Here is a 20155-nt window from a genome sequence, read left to right as displayed (position 1 = left end):
CAGCATGAAATTGTAAAAGTCCCAGCTACACAATATTTATATAGGTATCTCACTAATGCCAGGTATCGCCTCTCTACTCCTACTTGACACTCACTAGATTATACATCCAGGAACTACATTACTCTCCAAAATCGGCTTTTTTCCAGCTGATCAGAAAAGAGAGGAACCCAGTCTCAACCAAACTACTTAGAAAAACATACAGAAAACAGGAAAACAGGGAAGTAGGAACTGTACATAAACAAAATCTACAATGACAAATATTGGACTGTCATACACAGGGGAGCTAAGGAACATGGCTCCTGGGGATCAGCATGGGCTAGGACCCTTTAACAACTACATTTGCATTTTTAATTATATTTGAGATGTCACCAACTCTTTTTATCGATGTACAGGTCATACAGGCTCTAAACCCATTTCACTAGGGAAATCCGCTCTCATTAAGTACATCCGATAAACCAAATAAGTAAATAGAGATCCAAAAGGAGATTCTGACTTTCTTGTTTAAAGGAAATTCCCTGTATTCCCGTCTGTGCCCATTGCCTCTCGTCCTTTCACTGTGCACTGTTGAGAAGAGTCTGCTTCCGTCTCCCCCCACCCCCAAAACAGTTATTTATACACACTGACAACCCTCAAGCTTTCCCTTCTTGAGGCTGAACAATCCCAGCTTGCTCCACATCCCCTCGTATGACAAAAGCTCCGGTCTCTTTACCATATTCATGGCCCTTCACTGGCCTAGCTCCAGTATGTCCTTGTCTCCCTTGTACTGGGGAGCCCAGACTGGGCACAGCTCTCCAGGTGTGGCCTCACCAGTGCTGAGTAGAGGGGAAGGATCATCTCTGCTTGACTGCCTGCACGTGGGGATGGACTGCTGTTGGGCTTGGAGAAGGGGATCCTTGAAAAATCAACCAGCTTTCTGGGACCCTTCTTCTCCCCAGGACTGTTTCCTTAACAGGGCAATTATCCTGTAAGTAGATTACCCAAAACAGAGCATTTCCATTTCAGCAATGTATGGATATTATAGAATTTTCAGCACCAGCATTTGCTTTTCCCAATAACATCAGTATTGAAGTACTCTTCTTCTTATATACATGTATTGGCTATCATTGATAATGTAAATTAAGCATCTGCCAGAAAAAAAAAAAAAAACACAACAAAACCAAACAACTTAGCTGCGTTCTTTTTATTTTGATTTACAGGGCATGCGCATCACTCTACTGAATCGGGTTATCCCAAGCGTGCCATTTGAGAGCCATCCCAAGTGTATCATCTTTATACCAAACAGACTGCCTAGCCTTCTACCATACTGTATCTGCATCTGCTAGCACTCGCATGGAATCTCAAGAGAAGAAAAACAAAGAAATGTTATGTAAATAAGCACTTCAAAATGTCTAGCATATATTGCAATTAAAAAACATGAGCTACTGGGTCCATGGAGCAGGCATAGTTACTTATGTCTTGTCAACCCTCTTCCTAGTGGGAAATGGAATAATGTTCAATTTGCATTCATAACTGTTTCATACACTTGAGAAAGGGAATATAAATCCTGATAGGAAGTGCCAGGGAGCAGGAAGGGGGAGTGGGGTCACTCCATAGCAGGGAGTGAGCAAGGCGCTGAAGGCGACTCCAGCAGAGGCAATGCTGTCCCCCGAAGACGCATCCCAGGGCACCCGTGTAGGTGACACAGACCAGTTCTGCTGACAGCCTCCGGCAAATTGAGATAACGAGTCAGGGCTGGGTTCGGTGCAGAGACCCAGTGGGGAGCAGCAGGAGCCAGCACCAGGACTGAAGACAAGGCTGGGACACATGTCTAGGGCTCATCCAGGAGACAGGGCTGGAGACAAGCTACCTGCAATGTCCCTCCAGGCTCCATCCAGGAAAAACAAATCAGGAAGCTGGGAGAGCAAGGACCAGGGCCCGGAATGGCATGTCCCAGGCCTGAGCTTAAGTGGAGCCCCTGGACCACTGGGCAGGGGCATGGGTGGGGGTCCCAGGCAAGGCTGCTCAGGGCCATTAAGGTCTATAGGTGTCGCTGGCAGCGACACCATCGTGCTTTGCTCTCACAGAAATATATGGCATGTGTCTGGTTGCATGTCACCTGGAGGATTCCTGCCACACATTGGTAAGACAGCGGTGACATGGGGACCTAAGTTTCTTTGAGGTTATATGACAGCTAGAGCTGGACAAAAAGCTACTGTGTGAAGAAGAGACTAGAATAAGATATTGTAGGCTTACAACAGATGACTGGTTTGTTTAGGACAACTGAATCTGGTTATTTCTATGCCATTTTTTCCCAGGTCTATCTCACTATACAGGTGCATTTTCACCTGAAGAAACAGCGCATCGAATCAGGCACAACAGCAAACATCCCAAAGGTAAGAGCCTCCCAGAAGTAAGAAATTCTGTCCTAGGTCAGAGAGGAAAATATATCTGGGGGGATTCCTGAAGACCACAGTCATCTGTCTTCCTTACACATGAATGAACGCAAGCTCAAACATACTGATGGCATGAATGAGCTGTACTGGCAGATGAAGGTCCACACAGGACCAGCCTAAGCCATGCTTCGGTCACGCTTGTTATGTTACCTTAAATAGTTCTTCAGCTTAGAAAGACAGAAGTAAGGAAGTCATGAATGTAATGAGTTCCATGAAATATAGGTCTTCTAAACATTGAGATATCTAGCCAGAAAAATAAAGTGTTTATGAAAACCTCTGTATAAAAGCACAGGAAAAAAACATTTGCAAAGCTTCTATTGCAAACCAGAAAAGAGACATGATATATATATGTATACATACATATCCAAATATGTACAGAGAGATTTTTCAGAAAAGAGAGAAACAAAACCAGAATGCCAACTTCAATAGCAAATATGTTTTCAAACATGCAATTATTTTGTTGGGTTTTGAGGATTTTGTATTTTTTTAAAATACAGAAAGGATTTTTCAGCTATGCCTACCATTCCTTCCACTTTCTCTTACTGTCTTTGCTTATCAACTATTTCTCCTTCTACTGCCCACTACTCCCTTGAAGATAAATACGTAGCTTATGGTTTGGGATCTTCTGATGATCAGCAGCTGGTAGGAACTGACAAAACTCCCGTTTAGTTCACACTCAGCACAGAGGAACTGCCCTTCCCACAGCACTGGGGTGTCAGTTTGAACCCCAGAACATATGAAGGAGATAGAGGAGTCCTATGGAAATAATATTCTGTCTGGTAAAAAGAAGACAACCTGGCCATAACTGATTCAGCTTGTTTATGTCAGGCTAACAAGAATGTTATTCCTCAAATGACAAGGTACCTGTGTAATGACACAGGACTGGAAAAGCCAGCATAAAGCAACAGCAGATTAAATTGTGCTAGAGCCAGTTCATTTGCCACCAGTCCTTTTTCTTTCTCTGAACTTTGGTTCACAGGTTGCATTTCCCCCCTTCCTCCTCCAAGCTGTACATGTGCGCAAGTTTACTGGCAAGTTTACCGGCAAGTTTACCGTTTGCTTCATCCAAACGATCAATATGAAGCTTTTCCAATTTGAGAGTTATTTAAGTAAAACCACAAACATAAGACAGATGTTCTGCTGTTTGTTTCTGCCAGCACAATACGAACAAGGCAACCATGCCCATTTGTTCACTTTTCCTCTTGTAACATATTTTCCCCAGTCACCGTTCCTCTGCATATCTATCCTTTGGAGGAGGGTCAAAGGCATCACACAAGAAAGATAAAAGTCTACATTCTTTACTTCTACAATCTACTTGAGAACAGAAGCTGCAACGTATAAAGCTACATTACAGAAACACTCAAACTGACAATTATGTTCTGTTTGCTTAACTGAATATTAAGTAAAATATTACACAGAGATAATCAGAGCAAGAAAGCTCAGAAGTTAAATATTTATTATGTTTAAACTCCAACTAAGAAACTAAATGTTTGTGTCAAAAAATAAAATACCATCTCTTCGGCTGGAACATACCCTGAGCACAATCTTTTCTGGCTGACAAAAGGAGTCAGTTGGTTTATTTGCTGCAGTTTACAGTTCACCAGCACACGTTTAACACAAAACTGAACAGCAGAGCTCCAGGCAGTGCCAGACAACAGTATATGGAACGTCCCTCACCAGCAATGACCTCCAAATGCACACAGCATGTTTTCACATTCTTCACATACCCACACCTACTTGCAACTATTTCTAACGAGCATTGGTGCACAAGCACAAGTTCAGCCCCAGGAGCAGGCCAGACGTCATGGCAAGGAATATCTGCTTTTAAAGGATATCTCAAGTTGAACGTGCTCACCTGCCAGCTAACCAGCGTGCTCCACCACTGCAAGGATTCATTTGGGCTCCTCCAACTCAATGTTTGTGCCTACAGGGGACAGAAATGGAACACAGAAAGAATTAATGAGGACCAAGCCCTTTCCAAAAGCCAAAGAGCTTGTACAGAGTGATTTCAATGCTCTGATTTTAAATCAGTTCCTAGCATTCAAAAAAGCCTCAACGAACCTTATTTCTTACAAAACACATCTACGTACTGAAACATGTGCATTGATTGTCATTTGCATTTTCATATAACACTATATATAACATATATATAACATATATATAACATATAATGCTTAAACCACGTGTGTAAAGAGAGCTCTGCTTTTGAAAGGACAGCCCATCTCATCTGCCCAAGCCCATCAAGTGCCAAACAAGGTGAGCCTGCAGATGCCAGTCCAAGATGATGGACAAGCAGGCCTTGGAGGTTATCAGCTGCCTAGCTTCAGCAGAAGGAGAAGATTCACAGGAGCCACCCATGTAAGCCACTGAGCATAAAAAGACGCTGAAGCACAGGCTTCTGGAAAAACCTTATGATTCCTATGTGTGGCAAGCCCTGCTCCAGCAGTTGGCTCCTGTAGGAAAGGAGGACTAAGTGCAGGGAGCTCAGGCTGGCAGCCGGAGTAGCTCAGAGTTTAGTTAATCCTCCTTCTTGGCTACAAAACTGAGGTTGCACGCTCCTTCATGCTTCGCTGCAAGGCTGTGTTTAGGCAGGGCGAGAGCTAGAGCCAACACACAGGTTAACGCTGTGGGGAAGACAAGCCCTGGGAATATTTTTAATGAAAGGCTTGTAGGACGTGGATAAGATCAGCATGGCCAACATACACCGCATTAAAGTATTCCACAACAAGGTACATCAGTAAAGTACATCTTCATTTGGGATAAAGGCCAATCCAATGATTAAAAGAACAACCTGTGAAGGCTCTTCATCAAAAATCACCTGTGTTGTCTCTGGAAATGTGTGGAAGCAATGGAGTGATTCACTGAGTTGTGCTGCACAGGAAAACAAATAGGTCTGGCTTGTCCATAACAAACCTTCCTATGCAGACTCCCAGTTACAGAAAACAGACATGAAAAACAGGCTAAATATGCCTCTCCTTGGTAAAATGGTGTTAATAAGTGGAAAATAAGCATTGTTTGGCCATGTCTATGTTATCGGGAACCACCAGTAATCAAGTTACATGTTGAGCATATATCCAGTTGTCTACACAAAATAGCTACAAGGTACTGGCACCGTTTCCCAGCCGGTGAGCACTGGCTAGCATGCACTCTGCCATAGTGCATGGACCCCAGCAAGCTTTAGAGTTGGGACACTGAGTCGTTCTTGGAAATGAAGTTTCCCTATCCCATTCCTGAACAGCATTGAACTGGTCAAGACATCATTTCTAACCTGGTGCTTCCCCAGCCCGTCCCACTGCCATGCTTACGACACCTACCATCCCAACTACCCACCTTGGAGACCTCACTTTATCATACCCCTCATCTCCCCTGGCTCCAGCCATGGCATGCCATCAGTGCCTCCCTTCATCGCCTCACACAGCACCGGCGGGTGCAGAGGGATCCCTGGTACGGGACGCGGGAGCCTCTGCCCCACACAGGAGCACGTTTGTCCTTGCAAGCTGTCCTCCCCTCGCCAGCGTGCAAGCCCCTGCCCAGAGGTACGTGCGAGGCTGCTTGAGGTTGCTTCCTTTCTCCTACCCTACCCAAGACAGGAGGCTGCACATCAGCGGTCACTACTGAGGAGTCACTCGGCGAGGAGATGATGTGCAACCTCTTGTCTTGTGGGAGGGGCTGATGAACACATCTAGGGATATTTGAATGGTTTAGGTTTATTCTCTATATTGTTTTCTTATCTTTTAAGATGTAAACCTCCTAGAGTCAGCTACATCCAACACTGTTTAAAGCACTAGGTAGCCATTCATCTTTGGAAAAATATCTTTTATTATGCATCCTGATAATGAAATCCCTATTTCTCACATAGATACGGGCCTGGAGGAATATTTGACTACTACTTCATGTAACAAACTGCTTAATGTTATTAAACATTATTATTTGAAGTACTTAGCATTATTTTTATGTAACATTTGTGGACATCTACATATCAGTGATTTACAAATCTGATTTTCCAAAATCTCTGTCTAGAAATACAAACTTCACTACAGACAAATAAACCTAAATTACTCTATCTCAAAAATAAGCACATTAAGTCCCTTCCTTATATTTGCTGCTATGAAACAGCGGCAGATCCTATTTCAAGGTTTTTAACTTCTGTGTGATAATACAAATTTTATATGTATTTCAGAGGCTTTAATTAAGAGAGTCTCAAAAAAAGAGTCTTTTAATCACTACCATAAATTCGGAGCTTATAGAGTACATGGAGACCCTAAAATGATGTACAGTGGCACTTACAGCATGTTACAGAACACACAGACAGGTTTCCGCTGGCTGCAAGCGCTGTGCCATCCGCCAACAGACCAACGCCGGCCAGCTTCTGGCTGGAGCAACACACAAGCACCTCAAAATCCAAACCAGGCTCTCTCCATACTATTTTTTTCACAGCTTTTATGATACCCGAGTCTTTTTGTTGTAAGAATCAGGAAGGATGATGGTCCTCGACTCTTTCAAACTTGGGGATACCAATTAAGGACACGGAACTAGAGCCTCTAGAATGGGCCAGTGAGCCCTCAATGCCACCAAACAGCCCAGTACAATCACTGCTTCTCAGAGGCTAGGACCTGTTCTCAACAAAACCATATACCGCCTTTGAAAACAAGTGACCAGCCTGAATTTTGATATATAGGCAAAACACCCCATCGGTTGGGTCACTATTTAGATAATGACTTTTTTTTCCACAAGGCAAAGACAGCGTGGCAGCGTACATATATTCTCCCTGGCTGAAGAGAGAAACAGAGTTAGGAGCTAAGAAATTAATAGATCAATACGGTAGGTGAAAAGAGCAACGATTTGAAGTTCAGACTTAAAGTTTAATGTTAAATAAAAATTATTTAAGTTGATTAAGCCAAACTGAAGTTTAGATTAGCTAAACTAAAAGCAATTCTTTTACTTTAAGATATATAGACAGTTTACAAATTCTTTTCCTATTTGATCACCCATTCATTATTTGTATTTTGAAGTTAATAAAAGATGTTTAAAGATAAATCATACAACTGATACATTTGAAAGAGCCATTTTAATCTATGCTCCCCTCAACAGCAGGCAGCACTAGTGCCTGGAGTATCTGGTTGTGGTCAGAGCAGCACTGGGTGCCGTCGCCTCTGGGGTGGCACTTGCAAGGCCAGCAGCGCAGGGGCTCTTAGCAGCGGTGACAACGTGCGAAGCCCAGGGTCCTGGTGCCAGTCGCAAGCATTTGGTACGCTCTAAACCAGACTGCTGTGCCAGGGTGCTTCGCTGCCCTCCTGGGCTGTGCTTGCTTCTCCCCGGAGAGGTCAGCGCTCGCTCTTGCTGGCTGGCACAGGCTGCTTTTGTGTAAAAAGGGCAACAGGTGGCAATGCTCGCCCCAAGGTCACGGAGGAGTCCCTGCCGCTCAGCTGCCGGGGCACGTAGCTGGCCAGGGAACGAAAACTGCATTCGCGTTCCCACCTGCGTGGCAGCAGGTACTGCTGCGGTTACACTTGCAGTTTCCATTATGCGAGGATTTGCTGACAGAACTTCAAAAAACCACGCATTTCAGGAAGATTTTTTTTTTTTTAAACTTCTGTTTGCCTGAAGTGACCGTGGAGGATGAGGACCCAGGGGTATTAATGTGGAGCGCTGAGTACATTTAAAAAAAAAATAGCAAGATTAAAATAGACTTGCAGCTGAAATGACTAAGGGTTGAAACATATGATTTGGCACAAATCCTTGAGGAATGCAGCAGATATCAGTTTGGCTTGACTGAGTTAATGACAAGCTGAAAATTATCTAATAAGCTCAGACAACAAAGCTTTTGCTTACTCGTTTTTGTGTTTAGGTTATTAACTGCACACCTACAAGGTTAAATACAGGTGCTGCTCTTTTCACTAAACGCATGGTGTCTTAGGGTGAAACCACAAACTTCAGAATTGTTTAGCAAATCTCAAATGTGGTAAAAAGTTCAGCGTCCTATACTTCCCTTTCAGGTTTTGACGTTTAAAAAAAATTGCAAATGTGCAGGTTGTATAGGCCCTTTCCCATCACAAGAGCACAAATGCAAACTTCCCTCTCCTCTCTTTGACTAACGCACCTTAACAGGCCATATAAGGCAGAGGTAACCTTTAGATAGCAATTTAGAGATTAGCTGGTAACAAACTAGAAAATTTAGAAATTTAAAATTAGCTGTTAATGAAAAATAAAGAGAAAAAACATCCAAGAGCTAGTAACCTTTCCAGAAAGTGGGATAATATTTTTCCCCTCATGGCAACTGCTTTATCCCCTGTAATGGCACAGCTCCGCTCTGCCTTCAGCTGGCGTATGAACCTCCTCGGCCGGGGCTGCAGGGCGCCCTCCAGGTGAGCGCGCATGATCCCCGTGCTCTGTACCCCTTTTCGAAAGAAAGCAACGTTATACCAGGTGCATCCTGTAGCAAGTCCCTCTTACGATGCACAGACTCATCTTGAACCCGTCAGTGGTAACTGCTAAAGCTGAAAGACATCTTTTAGCTTTGTAAAAACATGAGTTCATTCATTTTCCTGCAGTACACTCCGTATTCTCTGTTCTCCGCTCAAAGGCTTGAAGAACGCAACTTCCTCTCGACTGTTATCTACCCCACTAAGCGCAGAAAGAACCCTTTCAAAGGCCAGGCTATAAACCCTAGAGCAACCACAGTCACAAACTATGCTGAGTTATCAGAGATCTTGCTTTTACAGGGATGAAAGGACCTTTATCACGTTCCCAGAAAGCGGTGGAGGGCATGGCTTTGCCCCGTGCAGAAGGAGTCTTCCCTCCCATGAGAAGGCGGTCTGAGCTTGCCTAGAATGCCACAAAAACGTGTCAGCGTCCAGCAGCATCGTGCAGTCGTTCACAACGCAAAGTAAAAGCTACCTCATCCTCAATTTCAGGAAAATCTACCCAACTAAAGCATGGCAATGGATGCTTCCTGAAATTGGTTATCGTCTACCGTAGCATAGGGTGGCAAACCATGAGGACGTTTCTGACAGGTTAATTTGGTAACAATTGTGTAATAGAAATACAAAGTGGGAGGGGAATGCAGAGACCATCTTCAACCTTTTTCAACTCGTCCAAACAGGTCATATACAGTAATGGTCTCCTCCTTATCACTATAGTAACTAAAAAGCCAGCACTCAATTTTTAGCAGTCCTTTAGCGTGATTACGTGCGCACATGAACACCGGGGCCAGCTAATAGCCTCATTCAACTTCTTCTGGAGCTGATGAAAATCTTTCCCCTAGATTCAACAGAATCTAGATTAGGATATTAGTAATTCACAGCGGGTGCAGTGTACTGCCTAGAAGATCTATTGCTGCTTAATGAGTTTTTATCTACAGTAAGATGGCACTGGTTTTCCACACTCGTATCTACTCTTGGTACGATCAGATTTTAAACGCACATATAACTTAAGAAGGCGTATGTCTTAAAATGCAAGTTCTCCAGCAAGTAACAACTTCCCTTCAGCATCCATAAAGGATTTCCACAGTTTTACAGTACCAAAGCAAATGGGTTTGACCAAAGTGTCTCTGACAATTTAAAAACTTCGAGTATCCAAACTCTTCATGATACTAAAAAAATTTCTCAAGAAAGAACCATTCCTGAGCTTTTCCACTGATAGAGCATGCGGCGCGTTGGCAGAGCAGCAGCACCCTCCCGCCAAGCAGGGACTTCTCTGCAGGACGTGCCAATACGAAAGGGCCTCCTCAACAAATTGCAGTTGCGTAGCACCTCTGGTTAGAAAAAGAGCAGTCTAAATCTTGGGAAGCAGAACTCCAGATATGATTTTTTGGAGGGATGGTCTTGTTTTTTACTCATTTGAGACCACAACTGTAAAAGTAATTAGTTAATTACCCTTAAGAAATAAAAACGTGAAACAAATTCAGAGTGAAAGCTCAAAAATACTGTTTCAAATTTGTAGGAAGCCACTTGTATCTTTCAGATGACACTCCAATTTTAAGATCTATTTAATTCTTTTTGTGCATCAAAATTCTTTACAAATGACTCCCAGTTGAACAGAAACAAGTTAACTTTTGGTGCTGAGGGACTCTCAGGTTAGTCTGACTCTCTCAGCCCTGCTTCCGCTGAAATCCAGGATAAGATTCCCCTGGCTTTCCACATGGTAAGGTCTGGTAAAAAGAAGGCCATCTCCAATTTGCTTAATCTTTCCTCTTTGAACTAGCAAGTCCAAATCCAGACCTAAATCCCTAATTAAAAAAAAAAAAAAAAAAAGAAAGAGTTAATTCTTCTTCCTCAGACACCCTTCTTCAGCTCAATGTACACTTGCTCCTTCTTTCAGTAACTTTCTGGCACAAAAGTGTTCCAGCTTCTCAGTTAGGGAAAGTGTGGGGGTTTTTTTATAAAACCTTCTGTTAGGATCCTTTTTTTTTCTTGCAAAGTGGGAAGAGGGCCAAGAATGAGAAGATGTGGTCAGTGGGGAGAACCAGGGGGGATTTGCAGCACTGGTAAATTCCCCTTTCTTCCCCAGGAGCCACATTTCTGTCCTGCTTCCTTCCGTGCAGAGAAACTGATTCTTTTCCAAAGCAAGCAAACAAATGGATTTTATTTCAGTCCTTCGGGTCACAGAAAAGCACTTGCTTGGCATACATTAGTCAGGATTAGTAATTCTTTCCTGTTTGCAAGTATTAGAAATAAGTCTAGAACACAGGCAGTGTTTCAGGATGGTTATGAAACAGTCATTTTCAATATGATGCTATCTTGTAGACTTTCGTTTTCCTTTATCTGTTTTATTCATACCCAGTTTGTGTGCATACATTTAAAGTAGACTTATTTAGAAAACTACATGTATTTAATAATATTAGACTTGCTACAAATTTCACAAGCAACAAGAATACTTGGGTTGAGTGGAAAGAAAAAAAAAATGTTCAACCAATATCCGGGTTGGTCAAGGGACCGACAAAGTGGGGAATATTCTCGTTTATATGTACAGCACCTGAAAGTACATAGTGCGAATGAAATTCAGAAATATTATGGAGGGATCTTTAATCAAAAGATCTCTGGACAACTGAGAAGCATGCAATCGGTATCTTACCCTGACTGAAAGGGGTTGCAAATAAGTACAGGACGTAGTGACTACACACCTTGTCAGTATTGTAACATCATAACTAAAGCACCAGGCATCTAATGGTATATCCATCCTAAATTTAATCAGGCTACTTGTCCTGATAATATTGAGAGTGGTTTCCAGATAAAGTCAATAGCAACAGCAAAATCTTTGGATTGTGGATAGGAAGAAGATATTGTCAGGTAAACACATTACTTGATGAAAATTTGTTTTAATACCTTAATCATTACTTCCTAACTTGTTTTTTGTTCCAGTGAGAGCCTGTGCATTGACAGTCTGCATGCTGTTGTCACACCACAACCACATTTTCCAGGAGGAGCCCTTTCCTCCACTTCACCGCTACCCCAGCACAGTTACTCCACATCTCCCACACCAGGACAATGGGCCAGTCTTGGTATCAACATTTATTCTACAGCATTAGAAATGATCAGTCTTACACAGGTTGCATACGACATTGGTAAACTGTGGACCAAGTTGAAAGATGCAGTGTTTAAAACAACATTTATCTGAGGCTCCTGTAGAGGACCATGGTATGTAACCAGTAACAGGGTTGAGCTGACACATGCACTGCTGGTTAATCCAAATCCCAGACTGAATAAAAAGAGCAAGCCAGCAAGGACTCTTGAGACCAACATCACCGAGTTACTTAAACCCATCCATATACTCCGCTTCTCTCTCTGTAGCAGGGCAGCAGGGTCCCCCAGAGAGCTACTGTCACATCTGGACTGGGAATCACTCCCAGTTTGGCTCTCAGGAGCATGGCTGCGAGCCAGGAGAGATAAATCAGAAAGTAAAACCTTCACGAGCAGCTGCTGGGTTAAGCAAGGTTATAAGGAAAGAAAACCAAGGACCTTTCTGCAAGCTAGGGGAAAATCATCATTCTCGTGACAAAGCCTCCATCCTGTGCCTTGGGTGCAAAACCCCAACCCAGCAAAGCTTTCCACAGCCTCTCCATTCAATTCGCCCAGGCCCTGCAGGCAACTCACATGCATCCTCACATGGTGCAGAAAAATAAAGGAAGCATAGGTATAAACTGAGTAAAACCCACCCAAATGAATAAGCACTACAGAGACATCTCTGTGCTAGCGCTCTCAGTGGTAAAGATGATTAGATAACTGGCAAGATTAGCCTAGACATGACACTTTACTTAAATAGACAAACGAGTCCAGATGGCTTTGAATAGCTGATTATCCAGCGTCGTTGCGTAGAACAAGCATGACCCGAGAAGCACAACGAACGCAGCTCCCTCTCTGCAGTCACTAGGAGCTACAGAGGCTCAGCCTTCAGTGGCCATTTACCTCCTTGTCGTAGCAGAACACGGCACGGTGCAGCTCTTCAGACTGTCCCTGTGCCCCAGACCATGCTTTAGCTTTATTCTCCTCCAACATGGCAGATCCAAGACCCTGCGTAGCAGGCTGCACAGGACTGAGCATGGATCGCTGCAAGGGAACAGCAGCAGGTGAGCAATGAGCAAAGACTTGCTTTTGCTTTGAGTTCCAAACCGGCACCACTGCACAAGCGTAGAGGGCTGTTCGTTATCATTTGTGGCCATTAGAAGATGGGAAGTTGGTTAGTGCCATCCCTACCGTCCTGCAGGAAGGGAAAAGCAGAAGTGTCTCCCACTCCAGGGAATTCTTCCAATGTTGTCTACCCTCTGCAGCATCCCACACCTTGCAGTGCCTTCAGGTGCAGTCAAATGACAAATACTGTATGTCAGTGCAGTTGACCGCTCCCCAGTTCCTTCAAGAAAGCATGCAGTTTTGTCCTCCAAAAACTTGCAAACATTTTTTTATGAGAATACAGACTAAACTTTTCCTTTAAACTTTAAGTTCTAGAAGAAATTAGGATCAGTAATTGTTCTTTCCAGCAATCCTCTCTTCTACATAGTGAGTTGAGCCCAAAGTGATGCTCAGTCACCCCCAGGCCTCCGAAGACATATGTAATCATACTGACTCTTTGCAGTAACTTGCTACTCTTCCCTAATCCTCCACCCAGCTTCATTTACACAGCAACTTAATTTTTGAAACTTCATACATGCACAAGCATGCCATGCAGCTTGCACACATCACCAGTTGAAAGACCAAGTGCCTGAGTGTTATTTTGCTGGAAATGCTGTAATATTAGCTCATCTGAATATTTATATTTTGCTATCTTATGTTCCTCACATCTGTTTGTGGAAGGCGACGTTCAGTCAGCACATCCAAACCCCGCATCAGCTTCCATTATACGAGGTAAGGCTCAACAGCCCCTGGACTCACAAGTTTTGCTGGCAAGCTTCCTTATTCCTTTTCTCCTCCCCTACCGGATGCTGCCATTTTCCAGGAAATGCGCTTCCATTTTCATTAGCAAATAACTCCTGCAAAGCATCGACAGATAGGTGATTGATGACTTCCGAGTATAATATTGATATCTGTATCTCAAACACCTAGAGCGTTTTACCATCGAAGCACTTTACAAGCATCAGTAATAAACCCCCAGCGAGACAGGAGTGGGTACTATACTGCTAGGTTAGACCTGAAGACAGAGGGCCCCAGATGCCTGCTGACTGATAGGAAGGGCTGTTCTGACAGTGTTACGTTTTAGCAAACCATCAACCATCTTCACAATTCTTTAGGACCTCCTTTCTGTGGTAGGTCCTACCAGGTTAAAATGCAAGCCCGGATTTTATTGTGAAGACTTTATCACTTTAAACAAAACAAACCAAAAATCTCAAGCACACAGGAGGAAGAGTACTCGGGGCTTGGGTGAGATGACCAAGAGAAAAAGCAATGCTGATTTTCAGCCGACTGTGGCATTTCAACAGTGGCAGGACACTTGATCGCTATCCCTTGGGGGAGACAGCACCACAAAACCATAAAAACCTAGAGGGAATACCCACAAGGAGACAGGGGAGCAATGTTTTAAGAGCGGTGACATAGTCCATCACACACAACAGGCCAGAGCACAACAGGAGAGGAGAGCACGAGAGTGAAGACAGTCATACCTACATCTCCAGGCAGGCCCTTAGTCTCCATAGGTAGCAACCACAACTCTGATCTCCCCTTTTACATCACTCTGTACACAGTAGTCTATCTCTTACCGCCTGACTAGCCCCGCTAGCAGGAAAAACTCCATGACTACCCAAACAAAATGTTAGCTACAGTAATTTGTTGAAAGAAGGTATTCAAGTAGCTCCTACTCTCCTGGATTAGCTTTATCAGCTTATTCAGTGTGGATTGCTAATGCTTCGTTTGTATGGTTACCCACTCACATCCACACCACACAGGCATGGTGTTTACAGACAGCAGAGTTGGGAACCTGCAAGGCTTACAAAGTAGTTTAAAGATGATGGGCTGGAAATTATTTTCCATTTTTAACTGTAACTGTCTGGTAATTACGTACCTCTTGCTTCCTTTCTCCTTAACACAGGTGCACATAGCGATAGGACTTCATCAGAGATTTAGCCCCCAGCTCTAAACCCACCACGTCCAAAGGCAGCTGTCTGATGTTTCTGCACTGCTGATTGCAGCCATCAAAACCAGACCATCTTCCACATAAATTCAACAATAGTGGTAAAAGTCCACTGAACCCTTGGCACTTGCCCTCTCTTCTGGGTAAAAAATCTACTTTGGGGTCAGTTCAAGAATTTTACATGTTAGTAAGTTGGGAAGGGGAAAAGAGCTTAGGGTTAATTTGTTTCCAGGCGGGCTGTTCCCTCCTTTTTCTGGCTGGAGAGAGGAACTTAGCGCTGAAAGGTTTGTTTATAGGGCTGATACCTCTTCAGAAAGAACAGAGCAGCCGAGTTCTGAATTCACCACCTGTCTCTGCAGTGGTGTTTCATAGCTTTGCCACTTTACAGCCATGCTGCTGGTATGCACTTCACGCCGGAGCAGCCTGATACAGTGAGGGCTTGAGCCATGCATTCATCCGTGCTCCCTGTGGAAGTCCAAGAAAAATAGTATTTGTTCAGGTTTTTACCTGCACTGGCATGTATGTTCAAGGATGTGTCAAAGAAACAAGGAGTCCTGAGCTGTCCTCTGAGGTACAAAGATATCCTAATACTACAGCTGCCTTTAAGGAGGAACTCCTTTTGCTTCAGAGAGCTCTTGTGGTGCAAGGCAGGGTCTGAGGTCTGACTGGATTAAGTTTTGCTACAGCAGTCCTGAGACCAAACTGCCCTGACTAGGCTTCAAGCACTCAGATGAACTCAGCGAATTTACACGAGTGTGGGAGGAAGGGAGAAAGCTTTCAGTGCCATCAGAGAAGGACAAACATAGTAAGAAGCAAAGACACCTATGCACTGCAGTATGGTCAGAAAAGTTTGGACGCACCTGAAAAATAAGTGCACAGAGTCTGTATTTTAAAGTATTTATCACAGTTTTGAAACAGGAACAGAAATAACACCCGATGCAGAAATCAGGAATTTGGGAGATTGGGCAGTACCTGACCCTTGCACAAATCTAGGCTATAAAAGCCTTTTGTCCCCTGCTCTAAGCAGCAGTCTGGACATAAAGAGGGGGGAATAAATACCTGAGAAAAAGATCCCTAATTCCCTTCCCGCTTCAGATCACAATTTGAACAACAAACTTCTGGGAGCAAGGGCAACATCAATGCGACACGTTTCTTCAGCAGCAGGGACCAAGCACGCCCCAATCAAAGCCCTGAGGATGCCATGGGGAGAATCTGCAGCACGAGCGCTAGCGTGAGGCTCCTTCCAGCATCCTCCCTGAGCCCGCTTCTCCTGTGTGCTATGGCTTACATTGAGCGAGGTTACACCTCCCCCTCCTCCCTTTTCAGAGAGATACGTGGACAGGCTCTGGTCCGTACCATCCTGCGTCAAGGTGAGCTCTGATCTGCACAGAGGTGCAACCCAGCAGTAGCCCTGGGACTAGCTCCTGGAGACAGATCCGCAGCAGCAGCTGCCAGCAAAAGCCACCTGCTTCCACGGCGTGGTGCAATGGATCACCAGCCTCTTACGCATGCGGTGCCGTAAGAGGGAAGAGGAAGTCCTGGCCCGTTCGGTGTCAGCACAAGTTTCTCCGGTGTTAAGAAACTTCCTGGGGGCTGCGCAGCCAGCCAAGTGTGGGCAATGGGAGCCTGCAAAGTCTAATGACCTGGAACTGAAAGGAGGCAATTTTCAGCTATAATTTCACTCCTTGTACGCCTGGGTTCTCTGATGATCCCTTCCTACCCTGAGCACCATTCAGAGAGAAACTGAGAGTATACCAGCTACATCGGCCAGCGGCTACGCAGCAAAAGTTCTGGCACAGAGTCCTCGCAGGGCTTGCGAGGGCAGTGGAGGACTAGAAACAAATACTTGTGAGGACACCATTTTTCTGTCTCTCCAGTAAATGCCCTCTGGGTTTTTACTTTTCAGGTAACATTTTATGTTAGACCAAAGCCCTACAGTATATTAAATCTCTTCTGCAGAGATTTTCTCTGATCTGGTTTTGCTGCCAGGGTAGTTTTAAGAAAGCATACTTTGCATATAATCCTGCAAATAATGCAAAGTGGAGTCATTCGGATACACTCGGCTCCTTTCAAAGCAGAGAGGAACGAGAGCAATAGTATGGGAGCTTAAAAGCCTCCACACTGGTGGAAAGAAAGAAAATTTCCCACAGTGCAGGTACTGCTCGCAGGTACAGCTGTCTTTCCAGCATCTTCTCCGAGTCTTAGACAGGAGGTGGTGGGGCTATGAACAAACCACGGACAACTTTGCAGGGCTGCCCAGAGGGCAAGCTGGAGTGTGACTGAGGAGAGAGAGGCTGGTATAACCGAGCCAGTCTTTCAAGATGAATATATCTTATTTCTATATTCCCTTTGAAGTTGAATATATCTTATTTCCAATCATTAAAGAAAACACTCAATTCCTGTTTTCCTATAGAAAAGAGGGCAATCGTCTCCTAGTGCTCTGGTCAACATCTTTTTTTCTTTCACAACCACATTTCCTAATTTCCTTCCAGACCTACAGCTACCACAGAACCAACCACAAGACACTTACATTTTTGATGACATCAAAAGCATGTCTCCTTTAACAATGTGGATCTTTCCTCGTATTTCACGGCATTATCATCACTAGTAGAAAAGTCACAGTTTCAGTCTTACCCTTCTGAGTTCAATTTTTCTGCTGACACATACCCAGACCAAACCGGGACTGTTCCCAACTAAGTCACAGTGATGCTGACTCCTTTAGGTTTCTGAAACTGCCCTGGGATTTAGCCTGCAATGGCAGGCTAACTCTCAAAGCAGCATTATCTCCATTTCACAGATTGAGAAAGAAGGGCAAAGAGAAGTGCACTGATTTGCCCAGACAGCAGAAGGAATACCAAGAACATGAGCAAAACCCAGAAATGTTTCTGCCTCTATGCCTGCCGCTGAGACTTCAATGAAAAGTAGCAAGATAAAAGTTTTTGTTCTCTGTTACGCCGGTGCCTACTCATTAGAGAATAAGCCTAAAAACCCAAGGATCATTTCTTCTATTTCAAATTAAACAGATCAGATCCATGTTGCAAAACTTCCCTGATGTAATTCAGGGAAAGGTGGCAAAAGATACAATCCTGTATCAACACAGTTTGGCAAGGGCCCCTGCTGTCAACATGACGACACTCAAAAGAGATGGCATGGTTTATTTCACCCCGAAACTGGTAAGCGCCTGCCCTGGCAAAAGACTTGGCTATGCTTCTCCACTCAGGATGGACTGCTGCAGCTGATATTTTCCTAACTCCCTTTAGCGCTAAAGTCAGTTCTTGAGGGGAAAAAAAAAAAAAAAAAAGAAACCACTCACTCATTCTCTGTATGTTCTCTTTTACTCGTTTCCCAATATCAAGTATTTTTCTTAAAGAAAACGAGAAGTGATAAAACTTCAGTACTCTAGTTTACTTTGTAATTGTCAGCTTTGACCTTTTCCACTGCGTAAAGTGTAGTCGATATCTAAGATTATTGCAATAGCAGTCAATAAAAACTAGTCTTCCAACTGTAGCACAGAATTTTTTTTACTCTTTTGTTGCTCACAGCTCAACAAACTTATGAATTACTTTTCTTGCAGACATCCTTAGGAATGATGTAGGGACATCACAACTTGAATCATACTGTCAACTCAGCATCAAAGCTAGCAGGTCTCACATTCAAGTGCACAACAAAGTCATGAACTTAACCCTTGGGCTTTCCCTACTTACTAAATACAACAGCATTGAGACCTCTTATTTCTAAAACAATACTCGGACCTTTGTGCCCTCCGCAACCTTTCGGGATTGCCACAGTTTCATTGGAGCCAGAGCACAAAATGTGCTCATTCACCTCTGTACGGTGATCATAACAAAAGGAAGCAAAAAAGATTCGCTCTTCTAATTGTCAAGTAAAAGGTCTACAATATCCATGCTCGGGCAAAAACTACTGGTAGGATGGGAGTTTGTGCTCTGGGGGTTTTTGGTTCCTTTAAAAGCAGAATTATGTGTTGAAGCTGATGTTTTATGTGATCTTTCTCCATCAAAAACCCCCTCCAAACCAATAAAATATCTGGAGGAATGAAGCTAAGGCTGAATGTAGAGTGGCTAATGTCATCAACGCTGAGCTAATACGTGACTAAGCTCTGACTTATGTCAGACTGTCACACAAAGCTCTTCTGTGTCCTCTTCCTCTCGAAGCTCCCCAGCAGCTTTTGGCGGCACTCGCCCTCCCCAGGATTAGCCTGAATTAGGTCAGAGTTTATCTGAGGAGGGGAGGGACTCTCTTTTCTGCTTTCTGTTTGCACACTGCCAGGGATGAGAAGATCAGGGGCTCCTTCGAGTTGTAAAAGTAAGAACTAGTGTTAGGATCTGTCAGATATACTGGGATAAAGCCAGAAATACTCTCCGGAGTTAACAACAATAGAGTGATGAGATGCAAATTTTGGAGTTCAGACCCAGATTCCCCCTTGGGCCTACCAAACCCCAGGATAACAGCACTGAGCTCCAGGAATTATTCTCCCTTCAGACTGATGAACAGAAATCTGGAGTTCCAGCAGTGACATTTATTTTTTGTCCTTTCATAAATTAATTTTTCTGGTAAACTTGGAGGTAGGGGGTGTCACTTGTGCTGAAAAATTTATTTTTTAAAAAAAGTGAATTTAAGCTTATTTGAACACCCTGAGATATATTGGAAACTTGTTCAAATTAGCCTCTTTCCAGGGTGAAGCCCCTATCCTACACTAATCCACTATGGACAAACTTCTTGGTCAGCGTGAAGATCTTCTGCAGTTTCAGGAAGAGTAAATTACAGAAGGAGGCAGAGTTAAATAAGCAGCGTCACTTTCCTTTACTGACCCACTAAAAATGACACAGTGCTGTACAAAGACGTAGCAGAGACCTTGTAAAGCTCAGGTGAAAGCAGTAGTAAAAGGACTCCTAGATGCACGGTTTGGGTGAAAACTTGGGTACCACTTGTGTGATAAGAGGTTCTCCAGACCTTTATGCGGCTTTCCATGGACAACTGTCCCACTGCTGGAACAGGCTTGAGACGTTATTAGGCTGCACACAGGAAGAACAGCAGAGATTATCACAGGAACAACAGGATCCTGGGAAAAACGTGTCAGATTTGAGATATACCTGAAAAATACGGGGGGAGGGCGGGCAGGAAAGAGGGAAGGAAGCCAAACGCAGCCC

At 43.8% G+C, this 20155-nt stretch overlaps 1 protein-coding gene across 1 annotated transcript in view; it reads right to left on the bottom strand.

The window, feature by feature from the left end:
- Window positions 1–4348, bottom strand: part of ACSL1 (acyl-CoA synthetase long chain family member 1) — a 48559-nt gene extending 44211 nt beyond the window's left edge. The window contains exon 1 of the mRNA XM_087737809.1: window positions 4288–4348. The gene's annotated coding sequence lies outside the window, so the exon portion shown is untranslated. The remainder of the gene's footprint in view (window positions 1–4287) is intronic.
- Between the last annotated feature and the right edge of the window lie 15807 nt (window positions 4349–20155).

This window comes from Nipponia nippon, unplaced genomic scaffold (genome assembly GCF_047370975.1).
Source record: "Nipponia nippon isolate SJK-2023a ecotype South Korea unplaced genomic scaffold, ASM4737097v1 scaffold_6, whole genome shotgun sequence".
NCBI classification, from domain to species: domain Eukaryota; kingdom Metazoa; phylum Chordata; class Aves; order Pelecaniformes; family Threskiornithidae; genus Nipponia; species Nipponia nippon.
This window is presented reverse-complemented; position numbering and strand designations above follow the sequence as displayed.